The sequence below is a fragment of the Mytilus trossulus genome, chromosome 9 (assembly GCF_036588685.1).
Source record: "Mytilus trossulus isolate FHL-02 chromosome 9, PNRI_Mtr1.1.1.hap1, whole genome shotgun sequence".
Taxonomy (NCBI): domain Eukaryota; kingdom Metazoa; phylum Mollusca; class Bivalvia; order Mytilida; family Mytilidae; genus Mytilus; species Mytilus trossulus.
The window spans coordinates 65,653,278-65,667,363 of record NC_086381.1 but is presented as its reverse complement, the minus strand read 5'-3'; positions in this window follow the sequence as shown (position 1 = coordinate 65,667,363).

Sequence of the window (14,086 nt, the reverse complement as noted above, 5' to 3'; positions counted from 1 at the left end):
ATAACTGATATCCGATAGAAGGAAATGAGAAATTTTTACTCTCTAAAAGAATTAAACATACTAGAGGAAAGAAGTAAATTTGCTGTAAACTTAACTATGCTACCAGATTTGGAACTGATATTTTTTTTCCATATATTACTGAACTTCAGGTGTGTACCTTTCCATCTTGACCCCAGCAATCAATTTGTTTTGTAAAAGTATTAATAGTTTTTTTCACTAGGATAAAATGGAGCATAGTAACTATTTTTAAACAAGCCCATGTAGCTTAAAAAATTGGAGCGCTTTACACTTTGGTTATTTTAATTTTCAGAGTGTTTTCATTTGAAGAGTAAATCTGTTTATGTCATATAGAAGTGGTTCATTTTTTGATGGTAAACAAGCTTTAAAATGTTAAATGCCTACTTGAATTTAAAGTACATACATAGTATAAGATGAAAAATTATAATTTTACTTGAAAATAGCACATAAAGGATTGTTTTTGTTAGGCCATAAAAATATTCTTTCAAAAATTTGTATTTTGTATAAATTTTGCTGTAGAAGGTTTTAAATGAACCTTTGTAAATTACATATATAAGGTTTAGGTAGGATTGAGAATTTGGAAACACTTTCATTATGGCCTTTCTGATTTATAATATAATAGAAATTTTAGTTTTTGATGAATAAATTTGTTGTTATTTATATTTTATTTATTGTAAAGGTACAGGTAAAGAAATAAAAGACAAGGAAAAAACAATATTGCTATACACAGAGTCAGAGTTGGTGGAAAAAAATAAAATCCAGTTTTCTTTTTCAAAATATTCTCTGAAACCACTCGATCAGTTGAAATAAAAAACACTTAGCCTTCATCACCATTTTACTGAGTCAACTTAAAAATAAGCGTGACTGGGGATTTCAAAATGGTCACTTATTCCAATCAGCAGTAAAACCCTTGCCAAAGAGTGGCCTCTCTTTGGCTGTGTAGGATGTACATATACACAACATTTGGTCATAATAGTGATTATAAATCTAATGCCTCTTGCTAGGAGAGGGCCACCTTCTCTATACATTACAAACTCATGCAACAACTTTCTGAGGGGATTCCATGTCTTGTTTAATTTATGTCCCTATCTGATATACAATATTTATATAAGGCATAAATTTGCTATTTTGCCGTGTTTGATTAAAATATCCTTTTTTTATTAAAGTTTTGTAGCATTGATTTATTTGTTGAGATACATATTGCTAATGTGAGTTATATGCTTGTCAAACACAAGTACATGACTAAAAAGTATAAGTAGACTTAAGAGAAAGGCAGGAAGGGTTAAGCATCAGATATAGGGCCTGCTTTTATAGGTCTCTGTGTCCATTTATGTGGAGACCTTTAACTTTCAACTTTATATTTAAATTATTTAAAGTGTAAACTTTATACTAGTAAAAGCCTGTTCCTTAAGTAACTTTCAAAAGACGCCTTTATATATAGAATATTTTTTCTTACTACAAAAGGGTTTGTGGTTTAAGTCCAAGGATTGCAAAATTTCTGAGAATATATCGCGCAGTCATTATTTGGATGGATCATTCGGTAGCCAAGTAGACATGTCGTTGAGAAGCACAACTGTGCTAGCTATATATAGACTGTATGTTAAGATTCTATGTGCAAAATTTTAATAGAGTTACGTCCCTGCTAAACTGCAGTCTTTAAGGTTTCAGCTCTGGAGTTCCCAGTGAAGACATATTTTTGTAAAGATTCTATGTGCAAAAATTTAATAGAGTTACGTCCGTGCTAAACTGAAGTCTGTAGGTTTCAGCTCTGGAGTTCCCAGTGAAGACATATTTTTGTAAAGATTCTATGTGCAAAAATTTAATAGAGTTACGTCCCTGCTAAACTGGAGTCTGTAGGTTTTAGCTCTGGAGTTCCCAGTGAAGACATATTTTTGTAAAGATTCTATGTGCAAAAATTTAATAGAGTTACGTCCCTGCTAAACTGAAGTCTGTAGGTTTTAGCTCTGACGTTCCCATTGAAAACATATTTTGGTATGTTTGCAAACACAGGCACATTTAAGATTTACAGCTACTAATAAAAATAAAACAAAATTTGAAATCTGTAGTATATCTTGACACAAACTCGTGTGCTTACTTATTAAGAACGGTGCTTTTAATAATGCCATGAAATAAAGTCATTAAACACATGGGAAATTAATTCAACAAAGCCAACTGAAAAAGTCAAGATTTAAAGAATTAATTATACACATCACTATCAAACAAGTCTGTAGGTTTCAGCTCTGGAGTTCCCAGTGAAGACATATTTTTGTAGGTTTGCAAACACGGGCACATTTAAGATTTACAGCTACTAATAAAAATAAAACAAAAAGAAATCTGTACATCTTCACACAAACTCGTTTTTATTTATCAGAGAAAAGCTATTAAACCAAGATTTCCAAATGGTGAAGTTTATATCATCCCTTCGTAAATATTACGAACGCCATTACGACTTGGTTGACCATTTTGGATCAACCATTTCACATATGATTTTGGATATTTTCCTTATGTCGTAACTACAACCCTCTTCCCCTTTCACAAATGTGACCTACCGAATTAGACTATTTACCGGGTTTGTAATAACATGAGCAACACGACGGGTGCAACATGTCGATCAGGTTCTGTTTACCCTTCCGGATCACCTGAGATCATCCCAGTTTTTTTGTGGGGTTCGTGTTGCTTAGTCTTTAGTGTTCTATGTTGTGTTTTGTGAATTATTATTTGTCTGGTTTTTTTTTAACATGATGTAAATATCATTTTGTTTTCGATCTATGTGTTTGACTGTCACTCTGGTATCTTCCCCCCCTCTCTGAAACAAAATGTGTTTATTACCCTTTAGATAATAACACTGATCCAGTAGGAGTTGTTGGGGTTGAGTCTTTATACCCCCGCTTTAAAAAAGGTGGGTATACTGTTTTACCTCTGTCTGTCAGTCAGTCCGTCCCATGAATATTTTTCGTCGCATTTTACTCAGGAACTACAATACAAGGATTTCTGAAATTTGGTTTCAGGGTTTATCTAAGTCAGCTATACCATGTGATGCGTTTTCAGATTGAACACTTGGCAACTTCCTGTTTACCGAACACTTGTATCATTTTACACATGAAAGCCAAGTTGAAAATTTTCGTCACATTTTTCTCACGAACTGCAATACAAGGATTTCTGAAATTTGGTTTCAGGATTTATTTAAGTCATCACTCGACAACTTTCTGTTTACCGAACACTTGCATATTTTTACACTATTTATATTATCCACTTGCGGCGGGTATCATCAGTAAGCAGTTGCTCGCAGTTTCACTTGTTCTACTTCCTTTTAAAGTTACTTTTAACAAACTAACAAAAAAGGGTTTGGAGTTTGAAGTTTAGAGTTTTAACCCTAGAAACGACCCTTCCCATTTACATATAATACTCATCGTAGCTTCTTGATATTATTTTTTTCCCTAAAATACCTTTTTGATAATAAAAACGTTTAAAATATTCAATTGGTTGCCTGTTTTTTTGTCTTTGGCGAGTCTTCATTACACTGTCATATAATCATACATTTTGTTTTCTACATTTCATTTGATCTGCTATGTCAACGAGTTCTTTTCGCGATAATTATTCTTTTTTTGTGTGACTCTCTTAAACTCCTGGTTTCACCTGCATATCGTTGAAATTTAAAATGGATCGTTTTTGGAACAAAAATGCCACATGCTACCCTGCCACGATATTGAAAAAACCCAGCTAAGAGTAAATAATTGGTAATTTATGCCATTGCGTTGCTTTCTGATCGGCTTAGAACCCGCGTCTATGTTCGGCTGTGGTTATTATACTAATGCGAAATATAGACATGTGAACCAACATACATCTAAAAGAATAACAAAGATATTGTAAATATTGCTAGAACGTATATAGCTTAAGGTCAAGTTACAGTAAAAGGGCTATGTCACAGATTTCAGTAAAATTTGGCATACAACTCTGGCTCGATGAACTTCAACTGTAAATCGAAAAAATATTGCATTTATCTTATTTATCATTTGAAATATTACTGATTGAATTCTTACAAAATGGGTGAATATTTGTATAGAAAGCACATAAAATCGTCCAAAAAACTTCTAAAATTTGTCTTAAAATCGCCAAATCTCTAATTCTACTCCATAGATTTTTCTTAAAAAACTATATCTTGTTGATACATAAATTTCTGTTTTAATGATGCAAAATAAAGATAGGGTCACCGACTTCGTTTTAACGGAATACTTCATTTAAAGTTGCGTTCTTTGTGAAAAAATCCAACAAAACGTCGAAATAATCGTAACGTTATCGCGTTGTAGGCCGTAAAACGTTGATTTTTGACGTTTTTCACTACCAACAAGGTAACAAATTGATTATTAGACAAAAAACGAAGTCGGTGACCCTATGATTATTTTATATCATTTAAACAGAAATGTATGTGTCAACAATATATAGTTTTTTAAGAAAAATCTATGGAGAGGAATTAGAGATTTGGCGATTTTAAGACAAATATTAGAAGGTTTTTCGCCGATTTTATGTGCTTTCTATACAATTATTCACGCATATCAAAAGAAATCAATCTGCAATTTTTCAGATAATAGAGATAAATGTATTATTTTTTCGATTTTCAGTTGTAGTTCAACGAGCCAAGGTTGTATGCAAATTTTTAGCAAAATCTGCGACATAGCCCATTTACTGTTCCTTGACCTTAACTCCGAAATAGTGCCGACAAATCTCTCAGTTAAACATAGGTTGGCGTTGCATATTAGGAACAACGTTGCAACTGTTTTTGAATTAGACCGTGATAATGCGTCATATTCGTCTTGATTGACTCATGGAGCGTTTGCCTCGTTTGCAGATAACTTAAGATTGGCCCAGGTTCAATTGGGCAACAAAATATAGACCTGCAAATAACTTTTACTGCACTATTGATTGCAGTAATAACATATCGTATTGTATTTTAAGGTAAATTAGTTTCGTCCTGAATATGCATGAAATATTTGCCATTGGACGATTTGCACCCAACAATTAATCGGTTTGTGCAGAACAAAGTGCATTTAAAAGTTGAAACAGGTCATTGATAAGAAGCAAACATAACCCGATAGAGAATTTCCTTTGAACACCTTTTCGTTCTATAAAAGACCGAATGATGCAGATGTAGGCAAATACATGCACTAGAATAAGTAACCACACGATTACGAGTTCTTTTTTAAGTTACATTTATGTGTTTGAAACCTTTTCAAATTCGTATTGAAGCACATGCATTTTATACCAAAGCGTACAGAACTTCATAGCAGAGTATAAAGCCGAATTAGACGACGACATTGACATATCAAGCTTAACTTTAAAGTACACAGTTAACAGTTTCTTAAACGACATTAGTTCAGTCTAAAAGCCGTATTCGATATGCATATGTATTTTGTGTACAAGATGTAAGTTTGTACAAATATAATTTGCACAATATTGTTGTACAATATTTTTGAAAATACTTTTTTTTTATCAAGTGATAACATTTTTGCTTATAAAATGTATAAGTCTTATTTCTTAATTTCTAAATAATATACTTCAACTTAACATTTAGTGCTTTTTTCCTTGTCCTAAAACTGGAAACAGGGACACTTGAATGGTTTAAACTTATAATTTTATTTTTCTCTAAAAAGTTTTTTGTGTTCTTATAAATGTTTAACTCTTTGTTGAAAGGCGTACGGTGACGTTTGCTTGCTAAAATCCACGCCATTTGGTCTGTGGTTGACAATTGTAACACATATCTTATCTTCTTCTAGTAAACTTAGCTTGTTAGTGTGTCGGGTGACCGTCTTTAGATTTTGATTATTTTTTAAAAGAATATGTAATACAATGACATTGTCTTAATCATTATTTTCATAGTACACTCCTAGCCATTCTTTTATGGTTGATATTTTTTTGTTTGCTCAACATGTAGTTACAAATGTATGGTACATAAATTCTGACACCAACTGTCATCCTTTAAATCAACTTTAACAGTCTAAATAAAGAATTTAGAAAAACCAAATATGTTATCAATTGTAAAATCTAACTATGGATATTTCATTTATTGTTTGAATTATACAATTCAAGTTCAGTGTACCTAAATGGAAACAAAACCGACATGCTTGGATAGAATTAGCTTCCCTTCATTACTGTTTCGGAGGTAACATTGCAGTCAGAACATTTTCCTTAACGATGAGAAACGCCCAATTTTTTTCTAAACCAAAGAATGAAATTCATATAAAAATCCTTATAATTTTTATTACATAGTGTACTTATGCATCTACAAGTTTTCTTTTCGATCAGAACGATTTCTATCGTTTCCCATATAAAAACTTGCACTTGCCGATTTGAACAAGGAGTATCCGCCATCCGCAAATTCTTCTACTGTATTTCAGTCAAATGTGCACATATTTTTCATGATGTAATGCCATTGTGTGTCTCCTTTTTTGTCTAGCCTTCGACTTTTGTCGAAAAAGTGAGACATAGCAACCCTATAAATATTCAGTCTGTGGTAAACGTTTTTGAAATTTTAATAACTTTCATAAACTATCCTGGATTTCTACCAAACTTGGACAAAAGCTTTATTATGATCATAAGATATTAATCAGAGGTACATTTTGTAAAAACAAAATTCACTTTTCCCGTATTTAACTTATAGATGAACGTAGTTTTTCTTCCAGTTAACATTACATACAGTCTGCAATTAAAGTTTTAAAAACATTTATAAGATTCATAAACTATCCTGGATTTTTACCAAAGTTAGACAGAAGCTTCTTTCAATCAAAAGATAGTTTCAATTTTGTTGAGTCTGCGATTAACAGCAAAAGTAAACGAGACACTGGGTTTTGCGGAACCTTTACATTTTTTCCCTTTTTAACCAAAATCCCTTTTTAGCTCACTTGGCGCCAGTCCGTCTGTTAACTTTTACAAAAATCTTCTCCTCTGAAACAACTTCATCAAAACCATTATTGGGGTTTCTTGTTTTAATGTGTCCATTGGTCCCGGCCACCAATCAAGATGGCCGACATGGTTAAACATAGAACATAGGGGTAAAATGTAGATTTTGGCACAAATATCTCTGAAACTAAAGCATTTAGAGCAAATTTGACAAAATTTATTCATCAGGTCAAGATCGATCTGCCCTGAAATTTTCAGATGAATCATACAACCTGTTGTTGGCCTTTGTTGCTGCCTCTAAATTGGTAATTTTAAGCAAATTTTGTAATAGGTAGAGATAAATTGTTAACAGCACTAATGTTTATTGACTGCTTAATGAGTTATTGCCCTTTATAGTTAATTTAAACATTTCTTCGTAAATCTTTGTTATCTTTTACCAAAATCTTCTCCTGTGAAACTACTGAGACAAATTTAACTAAACTTGCTCACAATCATCATTTGTATATTTAGTTTTAAAAATGTGTCAGATGACCCTGATCGCAAACCAAAACGGCCAACATGGCTTAAAATAGTACATAGGATGCGATGCAGTTTTTGGCTCATATCGCTTGAACCAAAGCATTTTGAGCAAATCTGACGGGAATACAATTGTTCATGAGGTCAAGATTTATCTGCCTTGAAATTTCTAGACCGAACTGGCATCCCATTGTTGGGTTGCTACCCCTGAAATGATAATTTTAAGAAAAATTTGCAGCTTTTGGTTATCACGGTGAATATTATTAACAGCAACAGCTGTCAACAGCAATAATGTACAGCAAAGTAAGACCTACAAATAATTCAACATCACCAAAATGGTCAATTGACCCCTTAAGGAGTTATTGCCCGTTTTAGTAAATTTTAAACAATTTTAATAATTTTTTGTAAATTTTATAAAATATTTTCCTCTGTAACTACCTGGGCTAAGTTCTTCTAAGCTGGAGATAATTGAAAGCAGCAAGAATGTTAGGTACAGTAAGATCTACAAACACATCACCATCACCAAAACACAATTTTGTCATGAATCCATCCGTGTCCTTTGTTTAATATGCACACAGACCAAGGTGAGCGACACAGGCTCTTTATAGCCTCTAGTTTGATTATTCTACCACATCATTGACTATGCAATTGTTTTATTTTGGGATATAGATTTTGTATGTTTAACTCTTCCTTAACCGCGTATTGTAATTTATTGAAACTTCTCACAATGCTATTGTGTACATTCTTCTTAAATCCTGCCACTTTAAAAACAAACAAAATTGTTTTGATTTCATATCTTGGGCTTAACCTAAATTATTATTTTTTGAATCATCATTCCTTGAAAATTTCATTGGTAACAGTTGACAACATGTTGTTCATACTGTACGCACGGACTCCATTTTGGATGAATATTGTTGTAGGACCAATCATTTCATATCTTTGTATTGTGATGAACATTATTATCTTTGTGGCTTTATTTCATGAAAAGATAAGGTCACCTTCAACAGTACTTATGCAAGGATTGGCGCTGGCTGACGGACTCACTGCGTTTTGTACTTATGGAGTTGAACCTTTTTTTAATTTGCATTATGAAGTGATAGGAAATTATATTTATAGTTTTGATGACGTAAATTATACCTCTACAAATATTGAAGAACTAAAAAGTGTGGTTGGACTAAGATTTCCGTACTGCTTAATGCATTACTGTCTTACAAATCTAGGAGACACTTTCCACCTTGTTTCTATACTGTTAACATCATCTCTTGGGTTACAGAAACTACTGGCTGTGGCATGTCCAATATGGAGCAAAATTCAGATCAATAATCGAAAATCTTTCATCGTTTGCTGTACATGTTTTATGTTTACTTTGACCGTAAACGTTCCTAGATTATTCGTAATAAGTCTCAGTCGTGGGAAGGAAGGAGACGTATGTTTAGTCTCCGAACCACACCATACCATTCAGAAGTATATTCTAGCTTACTATCCGATCATGTACTCCATTATTTTAGTTGTTGCCGTAGTAACAATGCTTATATCAACATGCTATATCATATATGTGCTGTGCCGACGAAAACTTGTCCGTGGACATGCTGCGGTTTCCAGAGTTGAACAAAAATCTTGTATATTGATTGTGTGCGTTATGGCAGTCTTTTTTCTTACTGAAATCCCAAGGCTTTATATTAGTTCAACTATATTCAGTACTTATAGATCCAATTTGAACATGCATAATGTGGCCTTTCGGAAACTGACGACCGAGCATTCTGAAATATCTTCAAAATGTCTTGATGAAAGCGTTAGTTTTCTCTCAGAAGAGCCCTGTGGTTCCGATTTTAACAAATGGTCATTATTTTATAAAAGAGAGATGATGGATGATTACAAAAAAAGATTTTCTGTAATTGACAGATATTTCTCGGAAGAATATTTTCAAAGATATGTCAAAATAGTTTTTAAAGATTATTTGAAACAAATCTATTATGAATATCTTAAGGACGACCTTGTTGGTATTTACATTTTTCGTTCCAAGGAATTGATTAGATTGTTACAGAAGTCTATTTATAAATGTATATTAATCTTACATTGCAGTAGAAAACCAAATTACAACTATTGGGGACATGTAGTACGATGTATGCTCTATAGCACTAAGAAATTCATTCTTTTTTCAGTACTTGTGTCGTCACCGTTCAATGAACCAATGAACTACTTACTGAATATTATCTGGGGACGTATTGATATAAGCTTGAAAAATATGAAACTTCTGATTGAAATTCTAAAATTTCTAATGATCATTGGCTGTGCTTCAAACTTTCTAATCTACATAATCATGAGTGAAAAACTGAGAAATGCATTAAAAATGACATTCAAATGCAGAGAACATCTAAAAATACGAGTAGATGCAACGGAGATGCAAGTTAAAAGATAAATTCAAAACAAGAACTTAAAAGAGGATGCCGGACAAGTTATTTTTGTGTGTGATAGAAATGCTGATATTTAATGTGCTTATACCCTGTAAGAAAATGACACATATCCAGTTGCAATTTTAATAGTTTGATATTCGTCCTTTTGAAAAAATGGGAAAAAGTGGTTTCATATCTGTTGCATGTCCATTTAGCGCACGTTTAATTCGTCGACGTCCGTTCTGTCCGCTGGAAAATTTAAAGCATGTTCAAAAACTTAGAGGGGTGTTCACCGGATCAGATGTCCGTTGAACGTCCGATAGTCGTCCGTTTCGTTTCTGTTTTGTATCCGTTATGTGTAAGTTAAACATCCGTTGGAGGTGAATATTTATGCGATTTACATGTATTATTATGGTCGCCTTTGATTTCTCCGCGTATAGCTTGTTCATCCGTTTTTATCCGGTACGCTTCGTTAGTTGTTTGTTTTATGCGGTGCTCATCCGTTACATATACGTTCGACATTCGTTTTGTCCGGTACGTGGCCATACTCGTTAATTGCATATTTGGTGTGTGTCCGTAATGCGTTCGTTTTATTTGAACAGTACATCAACTGACGCCCAACGGATTACAATTTTGTTAACAGACAACTTTTATTTTCATCCGTTTGGCGTCCGTTCGAGTTATCCGGTGAGGTTTTACTGAGGCTTAACGGATTTTTTTAAATCCGTTCATGTCAGTTAGACTTCCGTTCGTATCCGTTAGCCGTCGGTCTATCCGTTACATTTCCGTTTTGCATACGATCTTTCCGTCAACGTCCGTTCTGTCCGCTGGAAAATTTTGAGTATGTTAAAAACTTTAAACGGACGTCTATCGGATGAAGTGTCCGTTAAACGTCCAATAGAGGTTTCCCGATTTGCTACGTATCAGGTACGGTTGGTGCTGTTTTGGAGAAAGCATTAACTGAATGATATCATTTCATTCATCATAATAAAATCAAAAGAATTGAAATGCACATTAGTCCAGTCAATCTAGCATAAATTTTACCCTAACTTGAAAGTAATTGCAACAGAAGTTTTAATCGTCAACATTATACACCCAAATATACACAGAAAAAAGTCCTATAAAATCTAACTTGAGGAAGACTAAAAAAAATCCCATTTAAAATTCCAATGTAGATTTGCATTGAAAAGGGAGATAACTCTTGCAAAAAAGGCAGAAATATCAATAAAAATTGATACAAAATAACATTACCAATCAGAATGTATTGATTCTTAATATTTTTAGCGGTCTTTAGAGTATAACAAACAACTCTAAAGGTGTTTTCATATCTTTAATCAAGCTATAATCTAGATTTCGTAATTCATTAGTTGACCATTTATTGAATTTGTCGACATGTCATGGTAAAGAATCTGAAATTTGATAAAAAAAAGTATTAGCATGCGTTCTTTTTTTTTGGTTTAAAGTTTCTTTAGATAAGTAAATTGCTGGAAAAATATAATATACAGATGTAAACAATGCCAAATTTTCACATAATTTTTTCAAAATGATCACAAAGCTTCAAATTCGCAATTTCCGGAAAAAAAATGAACGAAAAACTAAAACTACCTACTAACACTTCCGTTTTGTATATTTCATGAGCAGAAGATTATATAATTTAGTCAAATACAAACTTACAACCCCATCAAAGTATCATACGTTACATAAATTTCAAGAAAAACAGCCAAAAACTGACCAAAAAAGACTCAAGTTTGCAAGAGTTATCTCCCCTTCCAAAGTTAATTTCCATAGAAAAAAAGAAATGCAGATTTTGAGTTTTCCTCAAGTTAGGTTTTATGGGACTTTTTTCTGTGTAGATAAAGGGCATATTGCTATAGGTTAGAACTAAAACATTTTTTGCTGCAATTAGTTTAAAGTTAAATCTTAGTTTGACTGGACTATATCAGGTAAAAAAAACTAGCTTAACGTTTATTTGATAACGATTTGAACGTTTCTGGAATACTTTGTTTATAATTCGGATTTTTACTTATGAAATTATTTAGTTGTGCATAAGAGCATGAATCAAACAGACCTGAAACGAACCGAGTAGACATGACCTTGATATTCTAAATATAGATTTGCATTTGTTTTGGGTATTGTACTTGTTTCGTGTATTTATAGAAAGAAAAATATTTAAAAAAAAAAGGTTCATATTTCTATTCGTTAACCTGTCGAAATTGTGTTTATTACATTGTATAATAAGTTCTTGCATGAAATTAGACATTAAAATGAATTAATAAGCTTCAATCATTTCATCAAAACAATGTTTTTTAGATGTTTGAAAACTTGAGATTTTTGATTGAGTGAGAACAGACATTCTTCTCATATTTTTGATCAACAACTTGAGATATTTTTCTTCAAATGCTTTCTGAAAACGTATTGATAAGACATATTGTCCTATTCTGTTGTCGATGAAAAGCACTTATATAAAAAGGATATTTTTGCCAATTAGACTTTCACAGGCACTTGTCTCAAATTCCCCCTCCCCCTATATAAGCAAATTTACAGATCTAACATTGTTGGATTGATGTTTAGACGAGTTGTATATATATACTTGTCTCAGAATTTCCCCTATATACCTTAGTATATATATATATATAATATATAATGTCTGTTCTCACTCAAATACTTGTCTCAGAATTTCCCCCTATATACCTTAGTATATATATATAAACGAGTCTAAATTAAAAACTACGTTCAAACCTTTGATTGCGTTGGATAAAAACCGCAATTTTTATACGTGTGCATGTCAAACAAATTTCGTTGTAGAAGGGTCTAAAAACAGCACAAACAACATTTTCCAAAAGACCAACAAAGTGAAAAAGTATATTTAAACAAAACGCATTTGACTAACAGGTCGAACAACTGATGTTCTTTAACCCTGCTGACTGCCATTGGCGACTGCCAAATAAAATTGATCACAAGATGTAACAAACTGGATCTTAATATAAATTTAATACGTCACAGAAAAAAAAAATTGTTAACTTGTGGCCACGATGTTGCACCACAAACATTCGGTGTCAATATTTCTTTAGTACACCAGATCTAGATTTCGACAATATATGTCTCTTCAGTGATGTTAGGGAGCGAAACGGTATTTGGAAGGCCATATAATTTACTATATATATATATATATACAGCTCGTCTAAACATCAACCCAACAATGTTAGATCTGTAAATTTGCTTTCGCAAATTTTTGGTTCTTCCCTCGCCGGGATTCGAACCCATGCTACTGTGATATCGTGACACCAAATATATATATATATATACAATTCGTCTAAACATCAACCCAACAATGTTAGATCTGTAAATTTGCCTTCGCAAATTTTTGGTTCTTCCCTCGCCAGGATTCGAACCCATGCTACTGTGATATCGTGACACCAAATCGCCTGCACTGCAGCCGTCCCGCTAGACCACACGACCACCTGGGCTCTCAAAAAAAGAGCTTTCGGTGGGCATGTGTTACTTTTCCACGTCAGTTTTAATCTAGCGGCGTACTACAGTACATGATATATAAGGCATGAAGATGTTATTGTTACAGATCAGCTAAATTATCTATAGTAAAGGATCCTACAAATTAATGTAAGATACAGTCACACACATATATATATATATATATATATACTAAGTTATATAGGGGGAAACAAGACAAGTGCATGCGCGCTCCACAAGAAACCAAATGACAGAAATTAACAACTTTAATAGATTACCGTACGGCCCTCAACAATGAACAATTTCAATCCCGCATAGTCCGCCTTAAAAGTATCCTAAATGTTAAATACTAAAAAAAAGTTCCAACAAAAAAAAAGGACGGATGAATTTAACCTAAAATAAAAATTGATCGAAAAACAAATATATGTAACACAGCAACAAACGACAATCACCGAATTACAGGCTCCTGACTTGGGATAGGCACATACATACATAATATGAAGTGGTTAAATATGTAGACTTGACAGTGGTGTTACAGTTCATCATAAGAGCGAACTATAGAAATCAGTTGAAAAAGACTTAACTCAGATAGATACAAATAGAAATACACCTAACTAAAACACAAAATGACTTTATTATTAATCATCATTAATAAGTCTAGAATAATTTTTATATATCTAGTAAATTGTACTGATATTGTATGTTCTTTAGATATTTTATAAACGTTTTTAAATTGAATCTTTACTTGCACTTTTATTGGTAAAATGTTGCATACGTGTGTTTTTGAAAATGCCGGA